The sequence below is a fragment of the Nycticebus coucang genome, chromosome 10, assembly GCF_027406575.1.
Source record: "Nycticebus coucang isolate mNycCou1 chromosome 10, mNycCou1.pri, whole genome shotgun sequence".
In the NCBI taxonomy this organism is placed as follows: Eukaryota; Metazoa; Chordata; class Mammalia; order Primates; family Lorisidae; genus Nycticebus; species Nycticebus coucang.
Genome location: NC_069789.1, coordinates 31,852,730 through 31,866,267, shown reverse-complemented (window position 1 = coordinate 31,866,267; position 13,538 = coordinate 31,852,730). Strand labels below are relative to the sequence as shown.

Here is a 13,538-nt window from a genome sequence, read left to right as displayed (position 1 = left end):
TGGATCTTTGTAGGGAGTGACCCTGTGTGGTTCCTCTGGAGCTGCCCCAGCCGTGTAGTTCTGGTTGTGGAAGCAGCTCCAAAGTGTGACACACCCAGATCTAGAAACAGGGTGGGAGGTGGTGCGCACGGTTCTGGGAGTGCCTGGCACCCAGTGACACAGAAAGCCCAAGGCTCTACAGTCTCTGGCCAGGAGAAGGGCTATGCACAGAGGCAGAGAGGGCTTTGGAGGGTACACAGCTACCAGAGTCCCTGGCCAGACCAGCTGGCCGGTGTGGAGTCATGGAGGGTACAGGAGGGAGGACGCAAAGTTGCGCAGCTCCTGTAGTTCCTGGTCAGGGTATGCAGAGGCCCGGCGGGTGTGGGTTGTGGGTTGGGGGTCGTGGCTCAGCTCTTATGGAGGTTCGAGCAGCACCAAGCCCAGGAGTTTGAGGTTGCTATGAGCTATGATGCCATGGCACTCTACCCAGGGCAACAGGCCAAGGCTCCAGTGTACTAAAACCAGTCTCACTCTGCCCCTGAGGGTTAATGCTGTATGGCAGCTCACTCCCCCTGCCTTTAGGCTGCTCAGTCAATAGGGTACTAGCTCCCACCCGATCCTTGCTCTGTGACCCTGAGGGCGGAGCTTGCAGGGGCAGTTCTCTCACAATGGCTCCCTGCAGCCCACAGCTGAACACTATTAGCTCCTTCTGGCTCAGCAGCTCAGTCTGGGACCCTAAACATTGCCCAACGTTCTCCACACTCCTGCTCAATCTCTACCCAGGGCAGTTCAACTGAGTGCCAAGTCCAAAAACACTGAAACAGTTCATAGGTAAGGCCTTTCCGGTTTGCAGTCTCACTGTTCCTTGTACTTATGGCTACCAGCGGGATTAGGTCAATCGAACACATGCAACCACTTGCAAGTTTTCCACTGTTTTTGTCCTCCACTTGGGGTCCAGAAGCCCCTTGCTGACTGCCTGTATACTCAAAGGGATGATTATAGGCAGATCCCACCATCCATAGATGCCTGGAGTCTTATCTCCCCAGACTCACTGTGCCCAGTTGCAGGAAAGCTGTTACTCAGCTGCCATCTTGCTCCACCCTCTATGACCTCCTTGAATCACACCTTAGACTGGCTGGTACCCGCATTAGCCTGTAAAATCATTTATCAGCCTTAAATGGATTAATCCTGCCCAGCCCACCCTGCATCTGCAATTTCCACCCAACCTTCTCTCTTGATGCAGCTCTAATCCACCAGGTTACTTGCTAAATTTTTGTCCTTTAACTTTTCTTCTGGATGGGAGCCTCTGTGGAAAGCTGGCTTCAGTCAGCCATCTTGTCTCTGCCCCAATAATTATGTATATTTCAAAATAGCTACCAGAGTAAGTTTCAAGTGCATCACAAAAGCATAAGTGGTGTGGTGGATATGTTAGTTTGCTTTTATCATTTCACATAGTAGGCATGTATCAGAAAATCACACTGTACCCCATAAATGTATACAATTACAAATTATCCATTAAAAATAGTATTAAAAAATAAAAAAAGTGGCTTGGCACCTGTATCTCAGTGGCTAGGGCACCAGCCACATACACCAGAGCTGGTGGGTTCAAACCCAGCCTGGGCCTGTCAAACAACAATGACAACTACAACCAAAAAATACAGCCGGGCCTTGTGGCGGGCACCTATATTCCCAGCTAGTTGGGAGGCTTAGGCAAAGGAATCGCTTAAATCCAAGAGTTTGAGGTTGCTGTGAACTATGATGACATAGCACACTACCAAGAGTGACACAGTGAAACTCTGTCTCAAAAGTAAATAAATAAATATTGTAAAAAGTGACAGGACATGGATATCTTTTCTATTTGTCTGAGTGTAATCTTAGACTCAACATGAATGAATGGATAAATGAGAAAATGGATATGAAAAAATACTGCATGTAAATACTATAAAACATGTAGAATCAGGCTCCCTGTTTTAAGTGGAATGGTCTTGAGCTACACTTCATTCCATCATGCGAGGGTCTTTGTGTAGCTTAAACTCTGGATGACTGTTGAACATAATTACAGTAGAATAATGTTACATATTATAGCAGATATGAGCTGCACACTGACTATTTAAAATAGCTGCAATAATGTTTGCTTTTTAGACCAAATAAGAGTAAACAGATAAATATCGAGTATCTACTGCAGTATTATACAAGACATTGATGCCAAGGCTTTGTATTAGTTTGCCAGGGCTGCCATAAGCCATAACAAAGCACCATGACTGGGGGCTTATAGCAACAGAAATTTCTTGTCTCATCATTCTAGAGGCTTGAAATCCAAAATCAAGGTATTGGCAGGGCTCTGAAACCTGTCACAGGAGTCCTTTCATGTCTCTCTGCAACTTCCCATGATCTGCCAGCCACCTTTGGCCTTCCCGGGGGCTCTGGGCCGCACAGCTCCCACCCACCACTGCCTCCTTGTGGTGCGGCGTTTTCCCTTATGCCTTCTCTGTCTTCACACAGCCATCTAATTGTAAGGACACCCTATTCCAATATGACCTCATCTTAAGTAAATTAATTATACCTGCAATGACACTATTTCCAAATAAGACCACATTGTGCTGGACGATTAGGACTTCAACATATCATATTATGGACGGACACAATTCAACCAGGAACAGCCTTTCTTTGGGTACTTCTAGAGGAAGGTGAGAGAAAGACTGTGAAAGCTGAGGATGCTGAAGCCTGAGTCCTACTGCTAAGGGAGGTGGTTAGTCTCAGCACTCACTCTGATGCACACAGTGCAAACAAGTGACCAGAAGCTTCAATTCCTGCCCTCTCAGAGGACCTTACAAAGCACTTCTGCTCCAAGTGGACCCCACACCTTTGCTGGCACTTCACTGAGCTATTTGCTTCACCTTCAGCCACTGTCCTGACGCCCTGTACTTGACAGAATGAACTGCAAGCTTGAGTTAAAGGAAAGAGAAATGTATTAACGATCAAATGACCTTCTCCCATCAGATCACGAACTACAAGACAGGCAGCCTTCGTTTGGCTTGTGCTATTGCGCTTCCTTTGCCCCTTGCTGTAGTCCCATTGGCTCCCTCATCTGCTGTCCTTTCAGAGGGACAAGTGCCTGCAAGTGGAATTGCTCTTGAAGTAATCTCAACTGCTCTTACGTTGCATCAGAAGTTCCTTTTGAATTTGACACCTCTTGGCCAATAAATCTATTGAGAGTCTATTCACTGAGGGCCTGATTTTACTTCTTGGTTCAGTCATCCCTCTACCAAGAGCCTTCTGTCTTTCTTGTGGGCAGGATTTGAACTTTTGCTTGTTGTTATCTCTGCATTAATACAGTCCTCCCAAACTTTGCTCTGGCATTTTATGCTATTTCCACTCATATATAAGCAGCCTGCTTTGGTTCTTTCCCAAATGCCCCCTTTTCAGAGGCCAAGGAACTTTATCCTAATTTCTAAAGAGGCAGTGAAAAGTTTCATTTTTATTTATTTATTTATTTATATATTTTTTTTATTATTAAATCATAACTGTATACATTGATATGATCATGGGGCATCATACACTCGCTTCATAAACCATTTGACACATTTTTATCACAGTGGTTAACATAGCCTTTCCGGCGTTATCTCAGTTACTGTGCCAAAACATTTACATTCTACATTTACCAAGTTTCGCAAACACCCCTGTAATATGCACCACAGGTGTGATCCCACCGATCCCCCTCCCTCTACCCACCCCCCCCTTTCCCACTTCCCCCTATTGTTAAGTTGTAACTGGGTTATAGCTTTCATGTGAGAGTCCCAAATTAGTTTCATAGTAGGGCTATGTACATTGGGTACTTTTTCTTCCATTCTTGGGATACTTTACTAAGAAGAATATGTTCCAGCTCCATCCATGTAAACATGAAAGAGGTAAAGTCTCCATCTTTCTTTAAGGCTGCATAGTATTCCATGGTATACATATACCACAATTTATTAATCCATTCGTGGATCGATGGGCACTTGGGCTTTTTCCATGACTTAGCTATTATGAATTGGGCTGCAATAAACATTCTGGTACAAATATCTTTGTTATGTTGTGATTTTTGGTCTTCTGGGTATATGCCCAGCAGAGGAATTACAGGATTGAATGGCAGATCTATTTTTAGATCTCTGAGTGTTCTCCATATATCTTTCCAAAAGGAATGTATTAATTTGCATTCCCACCAGCAGTGCAGAAGTGTTCCCTTTTCTCCGCATCCACGCCAACATCTCTGGTCTTGAGATTTTGTGATATAGGCTAGTCTCATTGGAGTTAGATGATATCTCAAAGTAGTTTTGATTTGCATTTCTCTGATGATTAAAGACGATGAGCATTTTTTCATATGTCTGAAGGCCGTGCGCCTGTCTTCTTCAGAGAAGTTTCTCTTCAAATCCCTTGCCCAGCCTGCGATGGGATCCCTTGTTTTTTTCTTGCTGATGCGTTTGAGTTCTCTGTGGATTCTGGTTATTAAACCTTTGTCAGAGATATACCCTGCAAATATCTTCTCCCATTCTGAGGGCTGTCTGCTTGCTTTGCTTACTGTGTTCTTAGCTGTGCAGAAGCTTTTTAGTTTGATCAAGTCCCAGTAGTGTATTTTTGAAGCTGCTTCAATTGCCCGGGGGGTTCTCCTCATGAAATACTCACCCAGACCAATTTCTTCAAGGGTTTTCCCTGCATTCTCCTCTAGTATTTTTATAGTTTCATGTCTTAAGTTTAAATCTTTAATCCAGTGAGAGTCTATCTAAGTTAATGGTGAAAGGTGTGGGTCCAATTTCAGTCTTCTGCAGATTGCCAGGCAGTTCACCCAGCACCATTTGTTAAATAGGGAATCTTTTCCCCACTGAATGTTTTTAATTGGCTTGTCAAAAATCAAGTAGCGGTAAGTAGCTGGATTCATCTCTTGGTTCTCTATTCTGTTCCAGATATCTACTTCTCTGTTTTTGTGCCAATACCATGCTGTTTTGATCACTATCGATTTGTAGTAAAGTCTGAGGTCTGGTAGTGTGATTCCTCCTGTTTTGCTTTTATTTCTGAGTAATGTCTTGGCTATTCGAGGTTTTTTCTGATTCCATATAAAACGAAGTAATGTTTTTTCAAGATCTTTAAAATATGACAGTGGAGCTTTAATAGGGAGTGCGTTGAAATTATATATTGCTTTAGGTAGTATGGACATTTTGATAATGTTGATTCTTCCCAGCCATGAGCATGGTATGTTTTTCCATTTGTTAACATTTTCAGCTATTTCTTTTCTTAGAGTTTCATAGTTCTCTTTATAGAGATCTTTCACGTCTTTTGTTAGGTAAATTCCCAAATATTTCATCTTCTTTGGCACTACTGTGAATGGGATAGAGTCCTTAACTGATTTTTCAATTTGACTGTTGTTGTTGTATATAAAGGCTACCGATTTATGAATGTTGATTTTGTAACCTGAGACGCTGCTGTATTCCTTGATCACTTCTAGCAGTTTTGTAGTAGAGTCCCTAGTGTTTTCCAGATACACAATCATATCATCTGCGAAGAGCGAGAGTTTCATCTCTTCTGACCCTATATGGATAACCTTGATCGCCTTTTCTTCCCTAATTGCAGTGGCTAAAACTTCCATTACAATGTTGAAAAGCAATGGAGACAATGGGCAGCCTTGTCTGGTTCCTGATCTGAGTGGAAATGATTCCAATTTAACTCCATTCAATATGATATTGGCTGTGGGTTTGCTGTAGATAGCCTCTATCAGTTTAAGAAAAGTCCCTTCTACACCAATTTTCTTGAGTGTTCTGATCATGAAGGGATGCTGGATATTATCAAAAGCTTTTTCTGCATCAATTGAGAGAATCATATAGTCTTTGTTTTTTAATTTGTTTATGTGCTGAATTACATTTATAGATTTACGTATATTGAACCAGCCTTGACACCCTGGGATAAAACCAACTTGGTCATGATGTATAATTTGTTTGATGTGTTGCTGGATTCTGTTTGTTAGGATCTTGTTGAATATTTTTGCATCTATATTCATTAGTGATATTGGTCTATAATTTTCTTTTCTTGTTGGGTCTTTTCCTGGTTTGAGGATCAGGGTGATGTTTGCTTCATAGAACGTGTTGGGTAGTCTTCCTTCTTTTTCTACATTTTGGAACAGGTTGAGTAATATAGGTACTAATTCCTCTTTAAAGGTTTGGTAGAATTCTGATGTGAAACCATCTGGTCCCGGGCTTTTCTTTTTAGGGAGGTTTTGTATAGTTGATGCTATTTCTGAACTTGATATGGGTCTGTTCAACATTTCCAGTTGATTCTGGTTAAGTCTTGGAAGGTGGCGTGCTTCCAAGTATCGGTCTATTTCCTTCAGATTTTCATATTTCTGAGAATAAAGTTTCTTGTAATATTAAGGATTTTTTGGATTTCTGATGAGTCTGTGGTTATTTCGTCTTTGTAGTTTCTGATTGATGATATTAGAGATTTTACTCTTTTTTTCCTGATTAGGTTGGCCAGAGGTTTATCTATTTTATTGACCTTTTCAAAAAACCAGCTTTTTGATTTATTGATCTGTTGTATTATTCTTTTGTTTTCAATTTCATTTAATTCTGCTCTAATTTTGGTTATTTCTTTTCTTCTACTGGGTTTGGGGTTGGAATGTTCTTCCTTTTACAGTTGCGTGAGATGTCCCTTAAGTTGTTAACTTCCTCTTTTTCCGTTCTCTTGAGGAAGGTTTGCAGTGGTATAAATTTCCCTCTTAGACCTGCCTTTGCAGTGTCCCAGAGGTTCTGATAGTTTGTGTCTTCATTGTCGTTTTGTTGCAAAAAATTGGCGATTTCTTTCTTAATCTCATCTCTGACCCAGCTATCATTCATCATAAGGTTATTTAACTTCCATGTTTTTGTATGGGTATGCAGATTCCTGTTGTTACTCAATTCAAGTTTTATTCCATGATGGTCGGAGAAGATGCATAGAATAATTTCTATTCCTTTAAATTTACTGACGTTAGACTTGTGACCTAAAATGTGGTCAATTTTGGAGTAAGTTCTGTGGGCTGATGAGAAGTATGTGTATTCAGTTTTGTTGGGATGAAATGTTCTGTAGATGTCTGCTAAATCTAAATATTGGATGGTTAGGTTTAAATCTAAGATTTCTTTGCTCTGCTTCTTTCTGGAGGATTGATCCAACACTGCCAAGGGAGTGTTGAAATCTCCGACGATTATGGAGCTGGAGGAAATCAAGTTACTCATGTCTGTTAGAGTTTCTCTTATAAATTGAGGTACATTCTGGTTGGGTACATAGATATTAATAAATGAGATGTTATCATATTGAGTATTACCCTTAACAAATACGAAGTGACCATTCTTGTCCTTCCTTACTTTTGATGGTTTAAAGCCTACTGTATCTGCAAATAAAATTGCAACACCTGCTTTTTTCAGATTACCATTTGCCTGAAATATGGATGACCATCCTTTCACCCTGAGTCTGTATTTGTCTTTTAAGTTGAGATGTGACTCTTGTATGCAACAAATATCTGGCTTGAGTTTTTGTATCCAGTCAGCTAACCTATGCCTCTTTAGAGGACAGTTTAAGCCATTCACATTGATGGAGAGTATTGATAAGTCTGGTGGAATTTTGGGTATCGAGTTTTTCAAAGGTCCAGTGGACATTTTTAATCCTTTTGCCAGTGTGGAAGTTGGAGTTTGATCCGAAGTTTCTGAGTGAGTTTACTTTTGTGGTATAGGATTGGGTTGGTCATTGTGGAGGATAGGTCTGAGAACATCCTGAAGAGCTGGTTTACTTATGGCAAATTTTTTCAACATATGAATGTCATTGAAGTATTTAATTTCTCCATCATAGATGAAACTCAGTTTAGCTGGATAGAAGATCCTGGGTTGAAAGTTATTTTGCTTTAGGAGATTAAAAGTTGATGACCAGCCTCTTCTGGCTTGAAAAGCTTCAGCAGAGAGATCTGCAGTTATTCTAATATTCTTACCTTTGTACGTTATAGTTTTCTTTCGCCGAGATGCTATGAGAATCTTCTCTTTCATGTTAAGTTTAGTGAAGCTAATTATGATATGTCTGGGGGATGACTTATTGGGGTTGAATCGTGCTGGGGTTCTGAAGCTGTCTGCTATCTGAATTTCAGATTCTCTAGGCATGTCTGGAAAATTTTCTTTCATAATTTCATGCAGAAGGGCCTCTGTGCCCTCGGAGGCCACTTCATCATTCTCAGAAATCCCTATAATCCTTATGTTCCTTTTTTTCGAATTATCTGAGAGTTCTCTGAGTGAGTGATCCGTTTTTGCTCTCCATTTCTCTTCCTCTTTGAGAGATTGGGAGCATTCGAAGACTTTATCTTCAATGTCAGAAATCCTTTCTTCTGCTTGCTCCATTCTGTTACTGAGGGATTCTACTGTATTTTTCATATCTTTGAGGGCTGTAAGTTCTTGCTTCAGTGTGTCTAAGTCTTTGGTGGTTTTGTCTTTAAATTCGTTAAATTCTTGAGACAATTTTTGAATTTCTCCTCGAATTCCTAATTCTATTTTATTAATCTTGTCTGCAATCCAAATTCTGAATTCGATTTCTGACATCTCAGCCAGTTGTTTATGAATGGGATCTTCAATCACATCTGCCGTATCTTTTCTTGGGGGGGTTGATCTATTCTGGTTATTCATGTTACCAGAGTTTTTCCGCTGATTCCGCCCCATGGTTATTTTACTCCCTTTGGTTTTTCCCCTGGGGTTTTATCGAGGGCCCGTACAGTGTTGTGGCCTGAGAAACTGGGGCCCTGTCTGGTGTGGTGGAGCAAAGTGGTTCTGTCTTGTTTTCAGCTGGTTTCTGTTCGATCCTATTGCAATTTCTACTCTGGCTTGATGTCTCAGCTGTGTGGAAAAATCAGCAATTAAGTCACTCCGCCTGCCCACCTCTGGCCCCAGTTGGAAAAGGAGAATCAAACCTTCGTACAATCGCACACCCAGGGCACTGCCTGAAAAGTCCTCAGTCTATTAGCCCAGTTCAAAAGGTCCAAATCAACTGTCTCAATCGGCACTTGTCTCGGGTGGGAGAGTTCAAGAGGTCTCTGGGAACTGGATCACAGGGGTCTGGTGACTCCTCTGACACGGCTCACCCCAGTGCAGCGTGGAGTCAGGAGGAGCCACCCAGCAAACAGAGCAGTCTAGGAAGTTTGACGTCTCCTTCCCCACTTTGCCCCTCCGTCGGACCCAGTCACTGGTATCTCTGCAGATGGCTAACCCAGTTGCCTGCAGTGAACAGACACTCCAGGGGTTTGCACCTACCTGAATCACAAGGAAGTCTGCCAGGCCCCCGCAGACTGCCGCTATTTAGCAGGAGGAGATGGGGCCTGAGATCTTTGAGTGTTTGATGCAGGTGATGGGAAGGAGGTGTTCACTCAGGCTTAGCCCCATCCCTGATGGATGCTGCTAACAGAACAGAACAGAACAGACAAGTTTGCGGGGTTCTGTCTCTGTTCCTGTCGAAATCGCCTACAGAAGACGGGCTGTTTTGAGTTCAAACGTCTTTGCTGCTGGAGATTTGCTTCCGAACACCTCTCTGGGTCGGCCCCGCCCTGGAAGCTTCCCGGGTTTGTGAGCCGTGTCAGGAAATCCCCCGCTCACGGGTGGCCTCCTCTGGTTGCCCAGGGAGATAGGGGGTGTGGCCTCAGAATATCCAGAAGTGAGCGTTCTGCCATTAAAGAAAAAACTGCTGTTGATCTACCTCCAGGGAACTGCTGCTCTGGTGTGGGCACTGAGGCGACTCTTTTCTCCTCTGTCCCGCGCCCCAGAGTCAGCACTGGGCCACAGTTTGTGCTGGGTCCACACCCCTCAAGAGATCCCCCAAGAATCAGAACTCTTGGGGGATGGGCCCCCAGACCCCGATTGGGAGTGGGGGGGGGAAGCTAGAGTTTCATTCAGTTTTACGCAACACTACGGCCCGGGGAGGGCTCCTGCACTGCACCGCAGGGAAGTGCCGCCAAGGCTTGATTTCCCCTCAGCAGAGTGCCCTCTCCTCGCTCACGTGTCTCAGAGTCAGCTGACCTGACGCAGCTCAGGCACTGTGCACTCCCCTCGAGAAATCACCCAAGGATCCGAACTCCTCGGGGATAGGCCCTCAGACTCCGAGTGAGAGTAGGGGCTCTCAGCTCTCAGCGGGGAAGCTAGAGTCTTATTCAGTCTTGTGCCTGCCACTTAATGTTGCCCGGGGAGGGTTGCTGCACTGCACCGCAGGGAAGTGCCGCGAGGCGTGACTCCCCCTCAGCCCGGTGCCCTCTCCTCACTTGCGCGCCTCAGAATCAATGCTGACCAGTCGCAACTCGGGGACTGTCCACTCCCCTTGAGAAATCACCCAAGGATCCGAACTCCTGGGGGATAGGCCTCCAGACCTCAGTGGGCAGGAGGGGAGCGCCGGGAGGATTCCCAAGTTTTATTCAGTTTTATGCCTGGCAGGAGAACGCCACGACACCCCAGTAGGGGAGGTAGGTCCAGTTTTTAGAAAGTCTCTCCCGTGGAGTGTAGTGGGAGGGCCTTTAATTTCTGCCCGCTTGTTTAATTGTGGGGCTCTTGAGCCGGTCTCATGGGGGAGGGGGACTCCCGTCCTCTGGGTGGTGGATTTTGTACCTTTTGTTTGCGTCCTTGTGATCACAACTTGCCTCAGCGGTGTTGATGTGCATTCTTCAACCTTCTCTCTTGGTGAGGCTCAAGTCCACCAGGATACTTACTAAATTCCTGTCCCTTAACTCTCCTTCTGGATAGGAGCCTCTGTTGAAAGCTGGCTTCAGTCCGCCATCTTGTCTCCCCTCTCGAAAAGTTTCATTTTTAAATGGCTGAAAAGGTAATAGTAATGCAAAGCAGTAACTCACACATATATGTATTGTTTTTAGAGCAGGTCATCTTTCTTTCTTCCTTTTTACTTTTTTTTGTATGATGACTATATAAGCCCATATATATTCTGCTAATATTCATTCCCCACTTCACTCCTTGTTGTATGTTTAACAGCCAAGGACATTTTCTGTAGATTTTATGCTAGTAAAGAATTCTTGCCTTGGGCCAGGCATAATGGCTTATGTCTGTATTCCCAGCACTCTGGGAGGCCAACGTAGGAGGATCACTGGAGCTTAGGAGTCTGAGACTAACCCAAGCAAGAGTGAGACCCTGTCTCCCCCCATCCACCCTCTCTCTACTAAAAATAGAAAATCTAGCCAGGCACTGTGGCTAGAGGCTGAGGCAGGAGGATGGCTTGAACCCAGGAGTTTGAGGTTGCTATGAGCTAGCGTGATGCCATGGCACACTAGCCTGGGCAACAGAGTAAGACTCTATCTCCCTACCCACCCCCCCAAAAAAAGTCTTGCCTTTCTATTAATATGGTTAATAGTAATCGGATTTTTCTTTTTAGCCCTGACATTTCTTTTTTTTTGTAGAGACAGTCTCACTTTTTCGCCCTCAGTAGAGTGTTGTAGCATCACACAGCTCACATCAACCTCCAACTCCTGGGCTTAGGTGATTCTCTTGCCTCAGCCTCCCAAGTAGCTGGGACTACAGGCATCTGCCACAACGCCCAGCTATTTTTTGTTGCAGTTTGGCCGGGGCTGGGTTTGAACCTGCCACCCTCGGTATATGGGGCCTGCACCCTACCCACTGAGCCACAGGCGCCGCCCTAGCCCTGACATTTCTGTTGGGATTGGGAAAAATTATTTTCAGATGATTTCTCTGAGTTTTAGGTATGTAAATAACGAGAATTTTTATTGTTTTACTCAGCTACACTTAAGTTATTTTTCTGTTGACTTTAGGCCCCAGAGAGGGCTGGCTGAAAAGGAGGGAGAAGATGCCACACCAGGGAAGGCAGGGAGTGAAGGCCGGTCCCACGTTCCCTGACCCTTGAAACAGCCAGTGGTTTCAGAAAAGTGGAAAAGAGAAAGTAAGAGGAACATTATATTTCAGTTAAAACTGTGACTTTCTCTCCAGCCAGGAGGATGTCATTGCCTAATGTTTCTTCAACCTGGCTCCAAAAGGAGGTAGCAGGCTGCAGGAGGAGGAACTATCTGCTGCTTTGCAGAAGTCACCTTGTAAAATCTTTCCCAAAAGGAATATGCCCACTCATAAGTCACTGGAGTCCGCTTCACATCACAGCTTCAGTTCTAGAATTTCTGCATGGATGAGAGGCTAACTTAAATTGAAGTTACTCTTGGGGTGGGAGGGACTCTGCAACCCCCTCGATTAAGAGGTTGGATTTTAGAGAACGACAGGCTTATTTCTTAGTTCACAGGTGCATTTAAGTTTCTTTTTATCCTTGATCCTTCCTCTTTTCACTCCTTACCACATACTTGAGGCATTCTAGGGACAAAATTTAAGGGTGTGCTTAAAAAGCACAGTAATCTAGAGAAACAATGCAAAATTTATCTTAATGCAAACTTTTTAAAAAGTCAGATTAACAAACTAAGAGCAGGTGCTAACTGCCAGCTTTTGTAAATGAAGTTTCCACCCACGGAGAATTCGGGTGAGAGGAGAGACACAGGGTCAATGAAGTTCAGGAGGGAATCCTGCATTTTTTTTTTTTTTTTTTTTTTGTACCGACAGAGTCTCACTTTATCGCCCTCGGTAGAGTGCCGTGGCGTCACACAGCTCACAGCAACCTCCAAATCCTTGGGCTTAGGCGATTCTCTTGCCTCAGCCTCCCAAGTAGCTGGGACTACAGGCGCCCACTACAACGCCCGGCTATTTTGTTGTTGTTGTTGTTGCAGTTTGGCCAGGGCTGGGTTTGAACCCGCCACCCTCGGGGCTGGCGCCCTACCCGCTGAGCCACAGGTGCCGCCCGGAATCCTGCATTTTAAAATGTGATATTTTGCATTAAATTTGAGTTTAAAATTTCACTAAAATATTTTTGTTGATTATTGAGGGTTTTGTTTTTGTTTTGTGAACCCATGATTTCTGCAATTGAGGCGGGTACCCTTATTCTGGTCCAGTGAAAATACCTAGGACACAACAAATATCCACCTTCCTCAACCACAACTCGCATAGGAACTAGGCTGTTCCTCACCGTGCTGCAGGTACACACCCTCCACCGCCAAGTCTCCGTAAAGTGTCAGTGAGTTTTCAAACCCTGCACTGCATCCTGGTTGGGCTTCTGCACCAAGTGCAGCTGAAGTGCCTGGACCTCGTCTGCCCCCGCACTTCTCCTCAAAGTTATCCACATTTCACTTTTCACAGACCACACGCCTTCCAGAACTGCGCGGGAAGTCCTTTTAGCAGTCTTCCGCACCTCCGCCCTGTTCTCTGCGCCAGGACGGATAACAGACCCGCCCGCCAGGGTCGCCAGGGTCGCCAGGGCCGCAGCCCCGCCCCACGCCCGGTCCAGCGCGCTGTCCTTTCGCCCCATCCTTGTGCCGGGCATCGTGTGGTCCTGTCTGCGCGCTCCGCCGAGTCCGCCGGCGCGAGAAAGGGCTCACGCCGCTCCCGAGTTCATACCAGAGTGGAAGAGGAAGCGCGAAAAAGCTTCCTGAGCAGCAGTGCGCAGGCGCATCGGCTCTTTTGGCTTTTCCCCGGCCGCGTTCCCGGTGG

General features: G+C 44.6%; 1 protein-coding gene across 1 annotated transcript in view; it reads left to right on the top strand.

The window, feature by feature from the left end:
• The first annotated feature begins 13,092 nt into the window (after positions 1–13,092).
• The window catches only part of ABCB10 (ATP binding cassette subfamily B member 10), a 45,004-nt gene continuing 44,558 nt past the window's right edge, over positions 13,093–13,538 (top strand). Inside the window, exon 1 of the mRNA XM_053606333.1 lies at positions 13,093–13,537. The gene's annotated coding sequence lies outside the window, so the exon portion shown is untranslated. The remainder of the gene's footprint in view (position 13,538) is intronic.